A 23496-nucleotide genomic window follows, 5' to 3' on the forward strand; every position below is an offset into this window, starting at 1 on the left:
AAGCCACAGTTGTCATTGTAGAAGCTGACTTTCATTATTTTACTTAGGTGGCAAGTTAGTTAACTGAATTGGCCAAAAGATTGTATGTAAGTCCTGACAAAGAAATTATTAGCCCAAATTAGTATGTATCAAGACAAAAACTATTTAACAAACCGGTAGATAACATTAGTGACCAGCACAGAAATTATTAACATAAGGCATGTTTCACATGTTCAGTGTTTATTATATTTTATAGTAGATTTTATGAATGACATAAATGTAAAAATAATATTTTTTTCAAAAATATTATCCATTTATTTTTACTATGTGTAATTTTACGAAAAATATCATTTTGATTGGGTGGACATATATATATTTTAGAATTCTGCTTTATTATTAATTTCAACTTTTATTATAGGTTAAAGTGTACACGTGCCGGTTTGCTACATGGGTAAATTGAGTGATTCTGGGTTTGAGGTCTCAGTGATCTCATCACCCAGGCAGTAAGCATGGTACCCAACAGATGGCTCTTCAGCCCACACCTTCTTCCCTCTCCCATATAGTGGTCCCAGTGACTATTGTTTATATCTTTATGTCCATGAGAACACAACGTTTAGCTCCTAATTATAAGTGAGAGCATGTGGTATATGGTTTTCTGTTCTTGAGTTCTGTCACTTAGTATAATGGCCTCTAGCTCCATCCACATTGCTGCAAAGGACCTGATTTTATTCTTTTTTATGGCTGCATAGTAGTCTATGGTGTAAATGTACCACATTTTCTTTATCCAATCTACTTCTGTTGGGCACCAAGGCTGATTCCACGTCTTTGCCATAGTGAATAGTGCTGTAATGAATATACAGGTGCGTATGTCTTTTTGATAAAATAAATTATTTTCCTTCGGGTATATACCCAGTAGTAGGATTGCTGGGCCAAATAGTACTCCTATTTTAAGTTCTTTGAGAAGTCTTCAAGATGCTTTCCCCAGAGGATGAACTAACTTACATTCCCACCAACAGTGTATAAGTGTTCCCTTTTCTCCATAGCCTTTCCAACATCGGTTGTTTTTTTTTGTTTTGTTATGTTTTGTTTTTTAATAATAGCCATTCTGACTGATGTGAGATAGTAACTCATTGTGGTTTTCATTTGTACTTCTATGATGATTAGTGATGTTGAGCATTTTTTGATATGCTTGTTGTTTGCTTATATGTCTTCTTTTAAGAAGTGTCTGTTCATGTCCTTTGCCCATTTTTTAATTGGGCTTTTGCTTATTGATTTGTTTAAGTTCCTTGTAGATTCTGGATATTAGACTTCTTTAAGATGTGAATATTTTGCCCCATTCATTAGGCTGTCAGTTTACTCTGTTGGTAATTTCTTTTCAATTTTTTGCAAAATATAAACACATTTCTAAAAATGGCTACAGAATATTAGAAAAAAATGGTTAAAGAGCTTTTTGAAATTTAAAATCAACTTGTAGATAGAATTTAAGAGTAATTTTGAAATGCTTATTTTTGCACATCATTTACTTGTTTTTTTTTTCCTTTTCTATCAGTTTGTGGATTGATCAGCAGTGAGCCATTAATAAGAATTTGCTACTGAAGCCATAGCTGATGTGAGTTTAGAATTCACAAATTGAGCTATCCTAGCAGTACAAAACTAAGACAACAGAAATATGTTGTTAAAATGGAGAAGCCTGTGACATTCATAGCACTAGCTAACCTGGGTATTGAGATTTCTATGACTCAGGAACTAATTGTCTGGATAATTTGAAATATGTCCCTTAGTTTAACGCCCCATGTGTCATTTTTTTGTTGTTGCAATTGCTTGTGGTGTTTTTGTCATGAAATCTTTGCTAGTGTCTATGTCCTGAATGGTATTACCTAGTGTCTTCTAAGGTTTTTATAGTTTTGGGTTTTACATTTAAGTCTTTAATCTATCTTGAGTTAATTTTTATATAAGGTGAAAAAAAGAGGTCCAGTTCCAATTTTCTGCATATGGCTAGCCAGTTCTCCCAGGACCTTTATTAAACAAGGAATTATTTCCCTATTGCATGTTTTTGTCAGGTTGGTCAAAGATCAGGTGGTTGTAAGAGTGCGGTCATATTTCTGAGTTCTCTATTCTGTTCCACTTCTGCACAGCAAAAGAAACTATCAGCAGAGTGAACAGACAACCTACAGAGTGGGAGAAAATTTTTTTATTTCATTTTATTTTAAGTTCTGTGGTACATTTGCCGGATATGCAGGTTTGTTACATAGGTAAATGTGTGCCATGGTAGTTTGCTGCACCCATCAATCCATCACCTAGGTATTAAGCCCGGCATGCATTAGCTATTTTTCCTGATGCTCTCCACCCCCTGCCCTCCCCTGACAGGCCCCAGTGTGTATTGTTCCCCTCCCTGTGTCCATGTGTTCTTGTTGTTCAGCTCCCACTTATAAGTAAGAACATGTGGTGTTTGTTTTTCAGTTGCTGCATTACTTTGCTGAGAATAATGGTTTCTAGCTCCATCCATGTCCCTGCAAAGTACCTGATCTGGTTCCTTTTTATGGCTGCGTAATATTCCATGGGTATATGCACCACATATTCTTTATCCAGTCTATCATTGATGAGCATTTGGGGGAAAAAGTTTTGCAATTTATCCATCTGATAAAGGTCTAATATCCAGAGTCTACCATGAATTTAAACAAATTTACAGGAAAAAACAGGCAATCCCATTAAAAATTAGGCAAAGAGCATGAACAGACAATTGTCAAATGAAGACATTCATGTGACCACAAACACATGAAAAAAAGCTCAACATCACTGATTATTAGAGAAATGCACATTGAAACCACAGTGAGATACCATCTCATGCCAGTAAGAATGGCAATTATTAAAATGTCAAGAAACAATAGATGCTGGCAAGGATGCGGAGAAAAAGAAACGCTTTTACACTGTTGGGAATGTTAGTTAGTTCAACCATTGTGGAAGACAGTGTGGCGATTTTTCAAAGATCTAGAAGCAGAAATACCATTTGACCCAGCAGCCCATTACTGAGTGTATACCCAAAGGAATATAAATCATTCCCTTATAAAGACACATGAATGCATATATTCACTGCAGCACTCTTCACAATAGCAAAGACATGGAATCAACCCAAATGCCCATAAATGATAGACTGGATAAAGGAAATGTGGTACATATACACCATGGAATACTCTGCAGCCATAAAAAAGAATGAGAACATGTCCTTTGCAAGAACATGGATGGAGCTGGAAGCCATTATCCTCAGCAAACTGTCACAGGAACAGAAAACTGAACACTGCATGAAGTATGAGCTGAATGATGAAAACACAGACACATGAGGGAGAACAACACACACTGGGGCCTATCAGCAGAGAAGAGGGAGAGCATCAGGAAGAATAGCTAATGTATCCTGGGCTTAATACTTAGAAGATGGTTTGATCAGTGCAACAAACACCATGGCACACATTTCCCTATGTAACAAACCTGCACATCCTGCACATGTAACCCAGAACATAAAATACAAGTTGAAAATAAAAATAAATATGTTCTAATATTAATGAGTACAATATTATGCACTCTATTTCACCTATAGCAAGGTGGTATCTCAATTAATGTTATATCTGTTTTTGGGCTGAGGTGGGAGTAAGAAACAAAGTCAATATTGAATATTTCCTGCAGGGCATAATACTCTTTGTGTCATGAGTTCCCCATATCTTGTTACAAAATGGGAGGATAAATTCAGCAATGATGAAATAAGATTCACCAGGATGAGATTTTTATGGTTTCCTTCCTTCATTCTCTTCTTTTCTCTTCCTTTTTTTATTTCCCCCTTCCTTATTTCCTTCATTTCTTTCCTTTTATATCTGGCCTTCATTTTCTTCTCCTGACATTCCTTTTTTTTCTTCCCATATCATTTTCTTCTTCTTCTGTTCTAGTATATCAGGACTTCAACTGATATTTACAGAGAGCACCTGCTGGACAAGTACATGGTCTGTATTAATACCTGACAAGACTGGGGCAGAACTGATGGCTCCAGGGAAAATAGCTCCAAGAAGATGAAACTCCTGTTATATCCCAGGTCTAAATGTTTTAGGAGAAACTTGACACTTAGTAGGGAAAGTTTGGAAACAAATTAGTGACAGGCACATGGAAAGCAAAGCAAATGAAAAATGTAGGTAAACATTATCTCCAAGGGAAATATAAATAGAAAAGAATTATAATCATTATATACTTCAAGACTCAGATTTGGATTATGTTTACCTACCTTTAAAAACATGAACACTGATTTTAGTGAGATTAGTTGGGGCCCATGGATGAGAGCTAACTGTTTATATTCTAAAATGACTAATTAACAGATGCTTAAAATAATTAAAAAAAACAGGTAGAAGTGTATAAAAGAAACTAAATACCAAATTATATATACCATGTATCCCCATATACATGAAATTTAAGGGCTGGTGAAACTAACAAATCAGTGGTGATAGGAGTCAGAATAGCTGTTACCCTTGGGCAAAGGTATTGAATGAGACAGGATATGAGAGAACACTCAGGTGTGATGGAAATGATCTAGATCTAAATCTGAGTGTGATCACACAGATGTATATGAATATAAACATTCATTAGCTTTAGATTTAGATACCTATATTATGTATTTTATACCACTAAAAATAGGAAAAATATAATTACACATCTTATAATGCACTTTGCTGTCTTAGTCCAATTTTTGTGACCACCTGTGAGCCCCCTCAGCTTTAAGCCTAAAATAAAGAAATTTAAGCAGTTATAATACTTGTTTCATTTTCTCTTACCACTCATGCTTGAAAGAAAAGCTGGCTGTTTTTGTTTGTTTGTTTGTTTGTTTTTGAGACAGAGTTTCACTCCTGTTTCCCAGGCTGGAGTGCAATGGCGTGATCTCAGCTCACTGCAACGTCTGCGTCCCAGGTTCTGGCGATTCTCTTGCCTCAGACTCCTGAGTAGCTGGGATTACAGGCATGCGCCACCACACCCAGCTATTTTTTTGTGTTTTTTAGTAGAGACGGGGTTTCTCCATGTTGGTCGGGCTGGTCTCGAACTCCTGACCTCAGTTGGTCCGCCTGCCTCGGCCTCCCAAAGTGCTGGGATTACAGGCATGAGCCACTGTGCCTGGCCAAAATTGGCATTATTTTTATCTCACTTTCCAAAATTTCAGACAGGAGTCTGTGTGTAAAGTATGTTCTATCTTCCCTGAGACCCATCCTGATTGCCCATAAACTTATAAGTGCGATGCCTTCTCAGCTTGTCTTGCCACATCATTCACATGAGAAAATACAAAGACAGCATTTAAGAGTAGAAAACAGAAACAGAGAGAGAGAGAGAGAAACACACAAACATTTGCTCAACTTCAGATTCTTTCTTTTTTTTTTTTTGAAGTAATATTATTATTATTATTATTATTTATTATTATTATTATACTTTAGGTTTTATGGTACATGTGCGCAATGTGCAGGTTAGTTACATATGTATACATGTGCCATGCTGGTGCGCTGCACGTGCAGATTCTTTCTTAACAGCTTCAAATTTCTCCCTAAATCTTCTAGCTTCCTCCTACAGCATTTCATTTTACTCTGGCTTGGCATCAAATTTTCTGCATAGAGAAATTTTTTTCAAAAGTCTCTGATAATAACATTATTAGCCTATGTGTATGTGTATATATATACTGTTAACAAGGTACCAGGGACAATTTTAAGCAAATTAAATGTATATAGACTCAATCTACCTATTAGTTATTGCAAGCACAAGCTTGGAATAGACCACAATATACCTAGAATTTTATACAGCTGGATTTCGCTCAAGCACTGTAAAATTCAGGGGGCACATCAATGCCAAAACACAGCTTATTAGCAAATGACATATGATAAATTATGCTAATTTTTAAATCTGTAGATGTGTAGGGATCAACTGTTAAACTTGTTCAAAATATGGTTCTGATTATACTTACCCCAACAACCACCAAAAAAGATAATGATTGTCATCAAAACTGTGTATTGAGAATAAGTGACTCATGCATACGGTCCTTGTATTTTTCATTGAGTCTTATTTTTGGCAGTAGTGTTGTCATCAGTGCAATTGGTATGGTCCCCACAAAATTAAAATTTATTTATATCATATTGCCTTTAAAAAAGAATAATTGTGTTTTCACTTCTTAAGAGCAAAATGTTACTAGTTCTGCAGTTTTTATCAAATATGTACCAGAAATTCTCATTTCACCGTTGGGAATATAAACTTCTCAATATAGTAAAACATGGATTTTATTGTTTCCTGATCCCTTTGGTAGCATATGAAATATAGCTGAAGATTGTGCAATGCAATAAACTTGGTTCCTCTAAACAACAATTCTGTTTTAAATGTTTAAAATAGACATTCCATAGGAATACCAACAAAATGCATGCAAATGTTATTTAAAGCCAGCGAGGAGCCTAAGGAAACCATTACATACTATTTGTGCAGGATAGTTTGAAAATATTAAGCTTGTGACTCCAAACTCGATACTAAAATTTGTGAAAACATGTGCCCTTTAAAAAATAAAAATTAAAAAAATATCCTCCTTTCCCCCACGTGTGTGTTTCTCTCTGTGTGTATGTGGGTATATACAACTATCTACTCATGGCATATATATACCTAACATGCATATACAGCTATAGTTGATTTAATAGCTAAGCTAATTTAAAAGTGCCAATAATCCTGATATGGTTTAGCTCTGTTTCCCCACCCAAATCTCACCCTATGTCTCCCATAATTCCCACATGTTGTGGGAGGGACCTGGTGGAAGATGACTGAATTATCGGTGGGTCTTTCCCGTGCTGTTCTCGTGTTAGTGAATGGGTCCCATGAGATCCAATGGCTTTAAAAATGGGAATTGCCCTACACAAAGTCTCTCTTTGCCTGCCGCCATCCACATAAGATGTGACTTGTGCCTCCTTGGCTTCTGCCATGATTTAAACCTCTTTCTTTTGTAAATTGTCCAGTCTCGGGTATATATCCTCTATATTCACCTTAGAGAAAGTTGTCTCCTTATAATCTAGGGAGTCCCAAAACCAGCATTTTTTAAACTAGCATGCAATAAATAATGAGCAGGCATTGAGTATATATACATATATAAAAATATATATACCTCCTTCAACTAATACATACCTAAATTTGTACACATTATTTTTGCTTGCATTATTTTGGTCATAACTTATTCACATGGCTACAGCTAATGAAAGAAAAGCTATACAGTGTAGGATATAGTTGGAACAACATGCATACAGCTAAAACTCAAAGACAGGTGTTTTTAATTACTACACGGAAGGAGAGAGGAAGAAAGGAATTCCAGTGGACAATTCACTATCTCTTCAACATAAAAAAAAAAACACGTTCTTCATACCTCAATATTTTGTTTTCATCAATAATGTTGCCATATGAGTTAGCATATACATCTTAAATTTTATAATGACTAATATAAGTCACCACAAATATTTTAAGTATCTACTTCAGTTTCTGGATAAAAATCTTACTAAGTCATTTAGTGGTAGTCTTTGAGAAATAGTTGGCACTCAACACTCTTAACTAAGTTCATAGATGAAGGAATTTTACTTTGTAAGAAGTTATGTTTATGTACAAAATATGATAATCAGAGAACAAGTAGGCTTCTCTCTGAGACAAGAATCACCTTTTGGCTTATCAAAATTTATGCTATTGTAGACCAACATTCAAAAAGAATAGAATTCATTATGCAATCACAGTACTTTCTGTTATACTTGTCAGAGCAAGCATAAAATACAGAGTAAATATTAGTATTGATGGCAAAAGCTTTCTGAGAAACACAAAGTGAGGAAGTGAAATGGTGAGAGTTTTTAAGTAGATTTTTCTTGCGGCATTCAGGAAAATCAGTAAATTATACATACATTTCTTTAAAGGAGAGTCTAACTTTTAGAGAGAAGCAAGGAGAAAGCTTATCTAAGATATTGCAAGCATCTGTAATATTTCAAATATTTCTCATCTTTTATGTCTGAAAAATAGACCACTCAGTAAAAAGCTCAAATGCTTTGTCTGTGTTGGTCAGATGGAAGAGACATGGCACTTCAAAGCTGGTTCCTTGTTCCCTAGGAATCAAGGCCCTGGTCAGACTGGTGGTCCTGGATCTCCACTCCACTCTAGACAGGGAGCTTATAGTCAGGCTGTATTCCTATCACTTGGTTTCAATCTTACCCATCCCGGCCTGAATAGCATTCAGCAGTGGGTGTGGGGCTTGGCAACTGCTCTTTTACTCCATAAATTGTTTAACGGGCTATCAAAATTTGAATTAGAAAGATTTACCACAAGCGTATGTGAGAAAAATTAATGATTGTTGTTTAAACCTGGAAGACTTTTTCATTTTTGTCATTTCTGTGCAAAAGTAAGTGTGTGTGTGTGTATGTGTGTGTGTGTTAGAGACAGAGAGTGTGTGAAAGAGAGATTGAGAGACTGTGTGTATTAGTTTATTTTCACACTGCTATAAAGAAATACCTGACACTGGGTAATTTATAAAGGAAAAAAGTTTAATCGACTCATGGTTCCACATGTCTGGGGAGGCCTCAGGAAACTTACAATCATGGTGAAAGGGGAAGAAGAAGCAAGCACCTTCTTCACAAGGTGACAGGAGAGAGAAAAACAAAGGAAGAGCTTCCAACACTTAGAAAACCATCGGATCACCTGAGAACGAACTCACTATAAAGTGAACAGCATGGGAGAAACTGCCCCAATGAGCCAATCGCCTCCTTCTCTTTACATGTGAGGATTACAGGTCCCTCCTTCCACACGTGGGAATTACGATTTGAGATAGATTCGGATGCAGACTCAGAGCCAAACCATATCATTCTGCCCCTGGCCTCTCCCAAATCTCAAGTCTTCACATTTCAAAACCAATAATGCCTTCCCAATGATCCCCCAATGTCTGAACTCATTTCAGCATTAACTCAAAAGTTCACAGTCCAAAGTCTCCTCTGAGACAAAGCAAGTCCCTTCCACCTATAAGCCTGTAAAATCAAAAGCAAATTAGTTAATTTCTAGATACAATAGGCATACGGGCATTGGGTAAATACTCCTATTCCAAATGGGAGAAACTCACCATAACAAAGAGGCTACAGGCCCCATGGAAGTCTAAAATCCAGTGGGCTGTCATTAAATCTTAAAGCTCTAAAATGATCTTCTTTGACTCCATGTCTCGCATCCAGGTCATGCTGATGCAAGAGGTGGGCTCACATAGCCTTGGGTGGCTCTGTCCCTGTGGCTTTGCAGGGTACATCTTCCCTCCTCTCTGCTTTCATGGGCTAGCTTTGAGCGTCTGTGGCTTTTGCAGGCACAAGGTGAAAGCTGTCAGCAAACCTACCATTCTGGGGTCTGGAGGACAGTGGCCCTCTTCTTACAGCTTCACTATTCAGTGCCCCAGTGGGGACTCTGTGTTGGGGCTTGCACTCCACATTGCCTTTCTGCACTGCCCTAGCAGAGGTTCTCCATGAGGGCCCTACCCCTGCAGCAGACTTCTGCCTAGACATCCAGGTGTTTCCATACATCCTCTGAAATCTAGGCAGAGATTCCCAAACCTGAATTCTTGAATTCTGTGCACCTGCAGGCCCAACACCACGTGGAAGCTGCCACGGCTTGGGGCTTACACCCTCTGAAGCCATGACCTGAGCTGTACCTTGGTCCCTTTTAGCCACTGCTGGAGTTAGAGCAGCTGGGATGCAGGGAACCGGTTCCTAGGCTGCACACAGCAGCAGGGCCTTGGGCCCCACCCAAGAAACCAATTTTTTCTTCTAGATCTCCAGGCCTGTGATGGGAGGGGCTGCTGTGAATGTCCCCGATATGTCATGGAGACATTTTCCCCTTTGTCTTGGTGATTAACATTTAGCTCCTCACTACTTATGCAACTTTCTGCAGCAGGCTTGAATTTCTCCACAGCAAAATGGTTTTTCTTTTCTATCACATTTTCAGGCTGCAAACTTTCCAAACTTTTATGCTCTACTTCCCTTATAAACATAAGTTCTGATTTCAGATTATCTCTCTCAAGTTAAAAGTTCCACAGATCTCTAGGGCAGGGGCAAAATGATGCAGTCTCTTTTCTAAAGCATAGCAAGAGTGTCTTTTTCTGCACTTCCTAGTAAGTTTCTCATCTCCATCTGAGACCACCTCAGCATGGACTTCATTGTCCATATCACTATCAACATTTTGGTCAAAACCATTCAACAAGTCTCTAGGAAGTTACAAACTTTCCCACATCTTCCTATCTTATTCTGAGCCCTCCAAATTGTTCCAACCTCTGCCCATTACCTTGTAACAAAGTTGCTTCCACATTTTCTGTATCTTTACAGCAGTACCCCACTACTGGTACAAATTAACAGTATTAGTCTGTTTTCACACTGCTAAAAGGAAATACTTGAGACTAGGTGATTTATAAAGGAAAGAAGTTTAATTGACTCACAGGTCAACATGGCTGGGGCGTCCTCAGGAAACTTATAAACATGGCAGAAGGCAAAGGGGAAGCAAGCACTTTCTTCACAAAGTGGCAGTAAAGAGAAGAATGAAGGAGAAACGTTCAAACACTTATAAAACTATCAGATCTTGTGAGAACTGACTATCATGAGAACAGCATGGGTGCAACAACCCCCCATGATCCAATCACCTTCCTCCTTCGACACATGGAGATTACAGGTCTCTCCCTCGACACTTGGGGATTACAATTCAAGATGAGATCTGGGTGGGCACCAAGAGCCAAACCATGTACTATGGCTGGAGCATAAAAATTGTGTACTTCAGGCCTCAGATTTCAGTTTCCATAATCAAATTGACAGACAATGGCTGTTGCGAAGGTCAAATGATAAAATGTATATAAAGGTGCTGGTGAATTGTGAAGGATCATTCAGAGTAAAAGTATATTATTTTAATTTAAAATAAATTATTAAATCCATTTGGCATAAATCAAATAGCTCAGTAGAAGCTGATATGTGGTTTAGGTTAGTTGAAGATGATACAATGAAAAATTAGCAAATTTAAAACTTTGAATTAGGACATGAATCTATAGCTTTAAATAAAAACAGAAATTTAACCACTGGCATTATTGCATTTTTTTGTCATATGCTTTTGGTATATAGCTCTCTTTAATTTGTGTTTGAAACAATTTTATATTATCAGACTGGCCAGATTTGGGAACATTTTTCTAAACATAATTGTTTATATTTTTCGGTATTTGCCAAATAAAAAATGAAAAAGTTTTTGTAATAAATTGTGTTTTATTTAAAATAAGTCCATAATATAGTTAGTTACATGGCAGCAGAAGATATTCAATTGTGTTTGTATTATGTCTATGGGAAATATTTCTACTGAAGTCCTAGTGCTTGTACTCTTGCAGAACATAGAATCTAAGTAATCATAAAAAATGGTTGTAATTTGTTCATCTTCATGTCTTTAATCCCCTCATGGCATTATGTTTTGTTATGATGTGCTTTATATTCTACACTGATAAGATACATCATTTATTTATTCCTATTTATGACTATAAACTCCCTCTTATTTTTAACATACAATAAAATTTATATTTATGTTTGAATTAAATAATATACGTTAAACCATCAATTCTACACAGATTTGAGTGGAAGCAGGCCTGCATACATTGCATAGCTCTTTTCATTACCTATAGCACATAATTTTTCATTAATTTATTTACTATGATAACCATAACTAGTTTCAGGCAAGAATCTAACATTCTTTCATGAGTCATGTGGAGTCTTGGAGGACTAGGTAAAACAACAACACATTGCCTGAGACTGTCAGGAAAGATGTTCACATACAGATTCCAAATAAAAAGTCATCTTATATAGCAATTAGATAGAGTGTGCGCATTAGCCTTCTACCATGTCTCAGAGCTCTTCTCAGGACAGATATGTATTACCCTGCCCTCATTTCTCAGAGGAAGGCTGACTCTAATGCTTGTAAGGTTTCTCTCTCACTTCAAATGGCCCATCAGGCCTATAGCTTGAATATGTCACATTTATGCACTTTTATCTGACAGCAAGTACTTATTTCAAAATTAAATACCTTGCATCCTGTTAATATGAATGCACTGTGTCACAGACAGTATCTTGACACTAATTAGAGGTTGGAGTTCAGAAACAAATTTAAATTCTCTACATCTGTGGCCGTGTTATATTATTTTTTAATGAGGACATTTTACCAATGTCAGTAATTAAAAGGGCACACATACTTCAAGCACACAAAAGATTTAGATAATAAACAACAGCACATATTTCTTTATGAGCACAGGCTTTTTTTCTCGAGAAGTAGAATTTGCACGCTGGAAGTTTGGACAGGCTGTATATTTTCTACTTTTTTTCAGAAGAAAAGCCACTTACATGTAGTTACAATATTATTGAATGTGTATATATGCATTTAATGTAGAAAATTGCATTTATTGGGAAATGGAAAAAGACTGGCTCTAAGAAAAGTTTTAGCTAAGCAATTCTTTTTGCATCTGGGACTGCACTAGCAATAATTCCCACGAGGGAAATTTTATTTCCCTTTGGCCACTCTCCCAGAATCAGCTGCTTCATCCTGCAGTCACATTCTTCATTCTGAAGTGTTAGGCAGCTACTAGCATGTGTGCGCCAACACTGTGTATAGGAAAATATCTACAGGGCATAGGAAAATATCTACAGGGCATAGGAAAATATCTACAGGGTGCTTGATTATTTTCCTGCAGGATGCTGTTTCCAGTCTTGGCTTGCCATTAATCTCCTTCTTTTTGTACTTCTTTGGTCAGTGTTACATTCTGCTGCTGTATATATATGCATGATGATAGGGCATAAGCAAAATGCCATTATACCCCTTGAATAACTGTATGTACCTACCGAGGTTCTAAACTTCACATAATTGTAGCCAAGTTTACCCTCCATTTGTGGAGAGAAGAAGGAGAGTGACTGATAATCATCATCCTCCCACTAAATTTTCTACTATTCCCCAAATAATGTAAACATTCCTTCATTACTTCTTTCTTTTGCTAGTATTTGATTAAGAACCTACAATATTCTTGGCTCTGTGTTTAGCAGCAGAAGACATCTCATATATACTTCAATAATTTTATTCAAATTGAATATTTTTACCACAATTTAATGCATCAAAAATACAGAATATTTATCCTTTTTGCATTTTTTTACTATTTTATTTATTTGAGTTGGCAAGTAAAAGGTTTATATATTTATGATCTTTTCATAATATACACATTGTGGAATGGCTAAATCCAGCCAATTAACATATGTATTATTTCACATACTTTTTTGTGATAAAACACTTAAGATCTGCTCTCTTGGCAATTTTCAAATATACAATACATTGACTATAGGCACCATATTGTACAACAGATCTTTTGAATTTTTTCTTTCTGTCCAGCTGAAATTTTGTGTCCTTTAACCAGCATACTCTTAAAAATAATACTATTAAGAATAAATAAAAATAAAATAATAAATGATAACATGAATAGTCTTGGTTAATGACAATGACCACATACTAACATTTTTTTTGAGGTTTTGTGGTGGTTGCTTTTGAAATCTTTAGTATTATGATTCTATTAATTATTCCTCACACCTTAATTTAATTGAATATATATATTTGTGTATATACATATTTGTGCATATATATATTTGTGTATATATGTGTTTATATATTTGTGTGTGTATATATATATATTGTGTGTGTGTGTGTGTATATGTATATATATGTTTGAGACAGAGTCTCGCTCTGTTACTCGGGATGGAGTGCAGAGGTGCGATCTCAGCTCACTGCAACCTCTGCCTCCCGGTTTCGAGGGATTCTCCTGCCTCAGACTCCAGAGTAGCTATTACAGGCGTCTGCCACCACTCCCGGCTAATTGTGCGTGTGTGTGTGTGTGTATGTTTGTTTGTTTGTTTGTTTTTTGAGTAGGAGTTTCTCTCTTGTTGCCCAGGCTGGAGTGCAGTGGCGCAATCTCAGCTCACTGTGACCTCCGCCTCCCGGTTTCAAGCTATTTTCCTCCCTCAGCCTCCCGAGTAGCTGGGATTGCAGGCATGCGCCACCATGCCCGGCTGATTTTTTTTTTTTTTTTTTTTTTTTTGTATTTTTAGTAGAGACGGTGTGTTTCACCATGTTGGACAGGCTGGTCTCAAACTCCTGACCTCAGGTGATCTGCCTACCTCAGCCTCCCAAAGAGCCGGGATTACAGGCATGATCCACTGCGCCCGGCCTAATTGAAAATATTATTTGCTTAAACATTTGGTGTTCATTAAGACAGATATTCTTAAATAATTAGACACAAGAAAATTTCACGCAGTGATGTGATTTTCATTCTTGGCTCATATGTTAGGACTTTCAGATACTGGCTAATTTGTTTGTTGATGCCTCTGTCTTGTTTTTTAGTCTATGAACCACATTTGAAGGTTTTTTTGTTTTTGCTTAAAACAGTTAAGAGGCAGAAAACATATTTTGATTTAATTCCTAAATATGTTTTACATTTTCTCCTAAGTATGAATGCTCGGTTTTCTAAGGCTAGGATTCTGGAGGACTTAGTTTCACGTCCTTTGTGCTTTGAGGATGACATATAAATATTGGTTTGAGCTGTATAAGAAATTTAATTAAGGATTAGTGTGTGCTTTTTCATGATCCTGCATTCTTTAGTCAATGTAACCTAAATGCAAATGCTGCCCAATGTGTGTGGACACAGACATTACTAAACAGACACTCCCTAACTCATAACACTCTACTAGCTTTAGAAATAAATATCTCATAAAATATTTATCAAAAAGTTAATAAATCACAACAAAATAAAATGACAATATCAGGTCCTGTAGAATTTTCTACAAATACCATAAATAAATAATGTTCGTGTTTCAATAAGCTATGGAGTTAGTTTAAAAATAATGAATTTAATTAAAAGAGCTATATCTGATGCCATACAATCATTGTATACATGCAGCTTTGGATGAACATCCAATTTAATTTTAAATCATATCCATATGTATTAATACAATTTAAAAATGTATATATGCAGAAACACATACGTACACAAACACATTCTAGAGAGAATAACAATTCTCTAAACTCATTATTCATCCAGTATTTCTTATATGGCGTTTGCTTAAAAAAAGATTCATTTACAAAATTAATGAGATCATATTAAATCAATTTTTATTTGTTCACCTTGGACAAAGCACATGGCCTTGTTGAATCTTCAGTTTTTTCCACCTCATATAAAAATGGTTAGATTTGATGTCAAAGTATCTTTTAAGTAAAAATTACTAAATAACTAAATAAATATTTTATTTTCATTATATTTAAATATTAATTCTAAAAAACTCATATTTATGTTTTAGAAAGTAATATAATTAAATATCAGATTATATCCTCATATTTAATTGAATATGTTGATTTAGAACTATAAGATTTTTTTAAGAATAAAGGAATTTTGAATTAATATAAGAAGAGTAGCTATGTAGCAATATTATTTTTAAAAGCACATATTGATTTTAGTACCAAATATTGTAGTATTTTATAGCTTCAGTACCTATTTCAGTGATATGTTGAAAAGTCCAACCATCTAATAACTAATAAAAGTCCAACCATCTAATAAGTAATAACATGTTTTATGCACACATATAGACATGTACCACACATGTAATTTTAAAACATGCAATTAAAATACATCAGTAAAAAACCTTCCCGCAATATTTATGGCTTTTTCAAAAACTAAATAAGACAAATTTATAAATTGAAATATCAGTCAGAACTCTATTAGAAATGTAACTTATGGATTTGGGAACATAATTTTCCTACCTAGTCATTAAATCTGGTGTCCATGGAAGCTATTGTGCTTTGATACCATGATATGCTACTTATTCATATAGTCTGCATGAGCAAAAATAGTTTAATCATAGCCTTACCTGCATATTGGTTTTCTCTGGAAACACTAAAAATTACATAGTTATTTTCTTCATATTTGAAGAAATTTGAAGAAAGTAAAAGTTCCTTTAAACTTTTAACTATGCATACATCATTGATTTTATGTTATCTCTAGCATAAAAGTCATTTCCCGCACAAAGATCCTCCAATTTTTATATATTTATCCTTCTGTCACCTAAAATTTGCACTTAATATTAACTATTTTTGAATTCATTACCTTTTTACTTTTCTCCTAAAATCATTATCAAGGAAGATATAGGCTAATATTTTTTTCTCGTTTATAAAGAAACTCAGTAGACATACAGAACCACACGTATATTATATGATATAACTCTACTTGTAATTATTACCACAAATAAAGGCTTTCATCATTTTACTATCTAAGTATTAAGTTAATGCTTATTACTGTCTATTGTTTAAAAGGTAGATGAATTTCAGTAAATTTCATGATTTAATGTCAATGTCCCACAGAAAATAACAATACACATTAACTATACATAATGACATAGTATATATACTAATTATTTAAACTATATTAATTTCCTTGGTCCTAACTAGATCTAGCATACCTGACTTATAAAATTTGCATAATTTTTAATTCACATACCAAAAGATGTTTTGGTTAATAAGCTGATAACAGTACCAAAAAAAAAAATCCATCCAATGAGTCTATCACATTCAGGTAAGATGATAGGGTCAAACTAAATGGAAATAAGAAGTCACATGCTAAACATATTGTATTAGTCCATTTTCACACTGTGGATAAACACAACCTGAAACTGAGCAATTTACAAAAGAAAAAGGTTTAATTGGACTTAAGGTTCCAGGTGTCTGGGGAAGCCTCACAATCATGGTGGAAGGCAAGGAGGAGCAAGGCATATCTTACATGATGGTGGGAGGCAAAGAGAGGAGTGCTTGTGCAGAGAAACTCCGCTTTTTAAATCACTCAGACTCCTGAGACTCATTTGCTATTACAAGAACAACACGAGAAAGGCCTGGCATCATGATTCAATTATCTCCCACCAGGTCCCCCCCACAACAAGTGGGAATTATGGGAGCTACAAGATGAGATTTGGGTGGGGATACAGAGCCAAAACATATCATGTATCAACTGTAAAATGTATTAAATGATGTCTGGGCATGTGATACTATTTATTTTTCTCGGTGTTAGTATACCTATTTAAGATTTTATTCAGAAAGATGTATTTTTATTATGGGAGGAATACTTATCAAAATCTACAATAGCTACATTTAAACTAATGTTTAAAAAATGATGCGAGGAGAGAACTGTGAATCAGAAAACTTAATCACTTAGGCTTTAGTTGGGAAGAGTGCTCTGGAGAAGAGTAATTAGTGTTATTCTTTGTGTATGACTGAAGAAACTTATAATGGAAGGCAGTACACTATGTTTTGTATTTAATTGTTATGAAACAAGAATCCGTTTATTAATGCCTGAGCTCATTTTTGGTATAAATATACATGAAAAACATGAGAGGCATTTTTGCAAATTCCAAAATGATTTGGTGAAATAAAAATACAACATTATACAACATTTACATATTGGAGACTAAAAGAAAAATACCTTGCCACAATGATAAAATACTCTCAGGGTTTGTCTCAATTTCCCGCAAAATGCAATTCACAATGTTAAAAATGATGTACTTACATAATTACATAATTATGTTTAAATTTGCCACTTTAAACTTATTATATAATTTTTATTTTTGTAAAGTATATACATTTCATATTTTATTCTTACAAATACACAAAAAACAATAGAAAATTGTTTACAAGTGAAGTATATTTTCCACCTTTATTGAGGTATCTTGACAAATAAAAATTGTGTATATTTAAAGTGTACACAGCACAGACAATGGGATGTTCTGATATATGTATACATTGTGAAATTATTGCCACAAACTAATTAACAAATCCATGAACTCACATAGTTATAATTTTGTTTGTGTGGTGAGAATACTTAAGTTACACTCTCTTAACAAATTTCAAGTGTACAATACAGTATTATTAACTATATATGGTCATAATAGATATGATGTATATAATGTATATAATCATGATATATATTAGAGACCAAAACTCATTTATTCTGCGTTATTGGATATTTGTACTCTTTCACCAACATTTCCCCATTTTCCTCACCCTCATTCCTGCCAACCACCATTCTATTCTCTGCTTTTATGAGTTCAATGTTTTTATATTTCACATATAAGTGAGATCATGCAATATTTCTCTTTCTGTGTCTAGCTTATTTCACTTAGCATAATGCCTTCTAGCTTTATCTATATTGTTGCAAATGACAAGATATTCTTCTCTTTAAGGCTAAATAACATTCCATTATTTATATATAAATACTATATATATCACATTTTCTTTATAACTTCAACTGATAGACACTTAGGTTGTTTCTATCTTAGTTATTGTGAATAATGCTGCAATAAACATGGGGTGCAGATACCTCTTTGAAATACTCATTTCATTTCCTTTGGATACACAAACAGAAGTGTGATTGCTGAATCATATGGTTAACCTATATTTAATTTTTATAGAGACCTCTATACTGTTTTTCATAATGACTGAGCAAGTTATACTTTCCTCAAGAGTGTACAAGCATTCCCTTTCCTCCACACCTTCACCAATGAGTATCATTCATCATTTTGGTAATAACTATTCTGACAGGTGTGAGTTGATATCTAATGGTGGTTTTAATTAGCATTTCTCTGATGATTAATGGTATTAAGCACTTTTTCATATACCTGTTGGCCATTTATATGTCTTCTTTTGAGAAATGTCTCTTCAGGTTCTCAGCCCAGTTTGAAATCAGGTTTGCTATGGGCTGAATATGTGTACCCCTCAAATTTATACGTTAAAATCCTAACCTCCAAGGGGATGATATTAGCATGTGGGGCCTTTAGGAGATAATAGGGTCCTGGGAGTAAATCCCTTATGAATAAGATTAGTGCCTTTAAAAAAAGAGGCTCCAGAGAACTTCATTATTCCTTTTGCCATATGAGAACACAAGGAAAAGACTGGCCTTCACTAGACCCTGAATTTGCCAGAGTCTTGATCTTGGACTTCTCAGTCTCCAGAATGGTGAGAAGTACATTTCTGTTGTTTTTAAGCCACTCAATCTATAGTATTTTGTTATAGAAACCAGAATGAACCGAGACAGGATTTATTTATTTATTTATTTATGCTATTGAATTTTTTGAGTTCCTTATACGTTTTGGAAATTAACACTTTATCAGATATATGGTTTGCAAGTATGTTCTCTCTTCATGGGTTGCCTTTTCACTCTGTTGATTTTTTTCCTTTGCTATACAGCTTTTTGATCTGATACAATCTCATGTCTATTTTTTATTTTGTTGCCTGTGTTTTTGGGATCATATAAAAAAATAAAGAATCATTGCCCAGACTACTGTCAAGAAGACCATTCATTATGTTTTCTTCTAGTAGTTTTATGGTTTCAGATCTTAGGTTTAGGTGTTTAATCCATTTTGAGTGGTTTTTGTATATGGGGCAAGATAAGGCTCCAATTTCATTCTTATGCAGTGTGGATCTCCAGTTTTCCTAGCATGATTTACAGAGGAGACTGTCTTTTCCACATGATGTGTTCTTGACACACGTGTTGAAGAGTCATTGAGCATAATGCATGGATTCATTTATAGGCTCTCTGTTCTATTCCAGGAGACCATGTCTGTTTTTATTCCAGCACCATATTATTTGGATTACTGTAGCTATATTTTTAAATCAGGAATTGTCATGCCTTCAGCTTTGATCATTGTTAAAAACTGTCCAAATGTAAAATTTAACAATAGTAAACATACTTTTGATAATTAAAGTATTTTCATATTTTAAAGTAAAATAAGCATTGAGTTTCAAGTTCCTTAAAATTCATATTATGCAACGTTACAAAAAGCTACGTTAACTTAAATTTTCTTTTTAAAATGTGTTTATTACATTCTCAAATATCATACAATGGTAGTGAATTTATCTCTCCAGAAAAATGATGAATTGTCACATGCTTAATACAAGTTGGTAAACACTTGTCTGAAAAGTCTGTCTCAGAAGCTAGAATTCTTATTCTAATCATATTTAATCAACTTCAGATCTTCTGGGTCATGTTTTATAATGTCAATGAAAGACATGTGACCTAGCTTTTTCAACACAATTCTGCAGAGAAATATGTCAGTCCAAAATTCTTAAAGCTTTTGGAAGCAAAGTCAAAGTAATCAGTCAAGAAATTTAAAAATGTTCTGACCCTGCAATCCTACTCTTGAGAATATGTTTCATAAAAATAAAAAGACCAGTAAGTATTGGTGTATTGCATTGATTTCTTTTTGCTGCCTTAACAAGTTACCAGAAATTTAGAGGCTTAGAACAACACACATGTATTAGCTTTCAATACTGTAGATCAGGAGTCTGAAAGGGGTCTTACTGGGTTAAAATTAATGAACTTTAGCATGACCTACATACTGTTTTGGAGGCTCTAGGGAAGAATCAGTTTCTCTACTTTTCTAACTCCTACTGGCCTTCCACATTCCCTGGCTTGTAACCCCATAACTGCTATGCAAAGCCAGCCATATTGCATCTCTCTGTGCCTTTCTTCCATAGTCACATCTCCTTCAAACTCTTTTCATCTGCTTCTCTTTCTGCTTTTAACGACCCTTGTGATTACACTGGGCCCATGTGGATAACTGAGAATTAATCTATTATAAGGTCAGCTGGTTAGCAACCTTAATTCCATGTGCAAAATTATTTTGCCACACAAGGTAACATACTCGCAGGCTCTAGTGATTGTTGACATCTTAATGTGGACATCTTCATACATAAATATAAATAAATAAATACATTCACACTGTGGAATACAGTGGAATGCTCCAAGAAATAATAAAATCATGTCTTTTGAAGCAACATTGATGGAACTCGGGCCCATTATATTAAGTGAAACAACTCAGAAACATGAAGTCAAATATCACATGTTCTCACTTATAAGTAGAAGCTACAATGTGTACACATAGACAGTGTGGAATAATAGACCCTTGGGACTTGGAAGGGTGGAATGGTAGGAGGGAGATGGGTGAGAAATTACTTAATAGGTGCAATGTACATTACACCAGCAATGGTTAGAGTGAAAGCCCAGAGTACACCACTATGCAATATCCATGTAACAAAACTGCATTTTCCCTTCTTAAACTTATTTTTTTAAAAGCTCTGGAAAACTTAGAGCAATGTTTAATGTTTTTATATTGGTATATATTTTTAAATTTTAATGTAAGATTATGTTTGAATAATTTATGATATGTCCACAATATGGAGTATTATGTAGCTTTTAAAAATAATTAATAATAAATATAACATAAAGTGCATAGTTTTCCAAAAAGTATTATTGCATGAAATAATACTTTCATGCAATAATACTTTCATGCAAAAATGAAAACAAGATGTATGGAAGTATGTATAAAATTCTATTACCTTAATTATATATGTAAAGTGTAAGCATACACATGTGTAAAAACATATATATACATATTTGTAATCAATATAAACATTTATACATGTAAATATATCTCTTTCTCTTCCTCCTCTCTCTATTATCTATCTATATCTATATATATGTACACACATACACAAAATATCATAAGCACAATGAAGACAATATTAGTTTGATAACATGAGTTACCCGGTTGTAGAGAGTGAGGCTTTGAGTAAGAAAAGGACACGTAGGAATTGAAAGGTAGAGAATGTAAGAAATGCAAGTTTTTCTCCCCAAAACAGGGAATGGTATTAATTATATAATTATATAATTCTTTATAGTCAGGTATTCAAATATTTGTCTCTGATGGGAAATATGTCCTAGATGTGTAGAATATTGAGAAGAGCAGTGTACTTGAAGAAAATAGCCATGTAATATAAAGCAAGTTCTTATTCTCTTGTTGCAGATTAAAATTGGCAGAATCTTCTTTGATATGCATTAAAGGTGTCTGGTTTCCCCTTCTCTTGAATCTGGGCTGGCCAGTGACCACTTTGACTAATAAAGTACAGTGAAAGCCATACTGTGCTCTGGATGAGTACTAGAACTTCTGCCTTGGCCTTTTTTAGAAGGCAGCTACCAGATGAGAAATGTGACCACTTGAGACCACCATGTAGTGAGAAGCCTAAGCTACATGGAGATGTTCTGAGAAATGAGATGTCATGTGGTGGAAAAGAGAGGCAAAAAGCAGAGTGAAGAGACTGCTCATATGCATATATTGGGAAAGTCATTTAAGCTTTCTGTGCCTCAGCTCTTAAAACTATCAAATGAAGATAATAATAATAGTGCCTCCCTTGTATGGTTCTTACAAGGGTTAAATTAGTTAATATTTACATCACTTACAGTAGTGCTTTACACATGTTAAGTCCTATGTGTCAGACGCTACTATTTTCTCATCTATTAAATGAATATTGTCATCATAATGTATTTAACATTTGTTTTAAATTTTATTTTAACTCTTTCTTTAACTTTTATTAATCACTACTCATTGATTGAACAGTTACTATATGTTAAACACACACGGTTATCTAGTGGAGATAAAATAGTGAATAAGACGGGTCAAGATATTCCCTTAGAGATTCCAATTTAATATGGTAAAACAAGAAAATAAACTTTTATAATTAGATTTATTTCTATTTAAGCCCTTTCTTCAGGAAGACTTTGCTAAGCAACCTATGCCAAAACATACATTAAACATTTCTTCTTTGGATTTCCAAGGCACACAGAAATTACATCATCTTAGCATTTAATGCAATGTACTGCCAGAACTTAGTACATTACTATGTTGATAACTCCATCTCCAAATACTCTAATGAATTTACACTTATGTCCTAGGGAAAAGAAGCAAGGGATGGGTGACTTAGGCCTTCTGTTTAAACTTTAGAGTAACTCCTCTCTTTTTCCCCGGGCTGTTTTCCTTGGAACCAACTTCAGTTGCCGTTTCTTGATATCATGGTAATTGTGATTCAAAAGCCAAGGTCCAGGGTGCGGGTCAAAGGGAAATGTTTATGAATACTACTTTTCTTGCCTTTGGTGTAGAGCAAGACTTAAACTAGTTTAAATTCTTAGTTTAACTGCCTGCACCTTATGTAGACATTCCACACAGGAGATGGGCATGCCGCATCTCACCGCAGTGCTTTCCCTTCTGCCTAGATTCTTCAAATACCAGAAGTGATGAAATCTGGTCATGAATGTAACAAGTCAAGAAACAACAGATGTTGGAAAGGTTGCAGAGAAAAGAGAACACTTACACACTATTAGTATAGCCTCTTTGGAAAATAGTATGGCAATTTCTCAAAGAGTCAAAAGTAGAAATATCATTCAACCCAGCAACCCCACTATTAGGTTATCTACCAAATGAAAAACAAGTCCTTATTTCAAAAAGACACCTGCATGCTTATGTTTATTACAGCACTATTCACAAGTCTCCAACCACAGATAATTGGATTAAAAAAATATGGTATCTATACACTATGGAATAACAA

This window comes from Pongo pygmaeus, chromosome 14, assembly GCF_028885625.2.
Source record: "Pongo pygmaeus isolate AG05252 chromosome 14, NHGRI_mPonPyg2-v2.0_pri, whole genome shotgun sequence".
Lineage (NCBI taxonomy): Eukaryota > Metazoa > Chordata > Mammalia > Primates > Hominidae > Pongo > Pongo pygmaeus.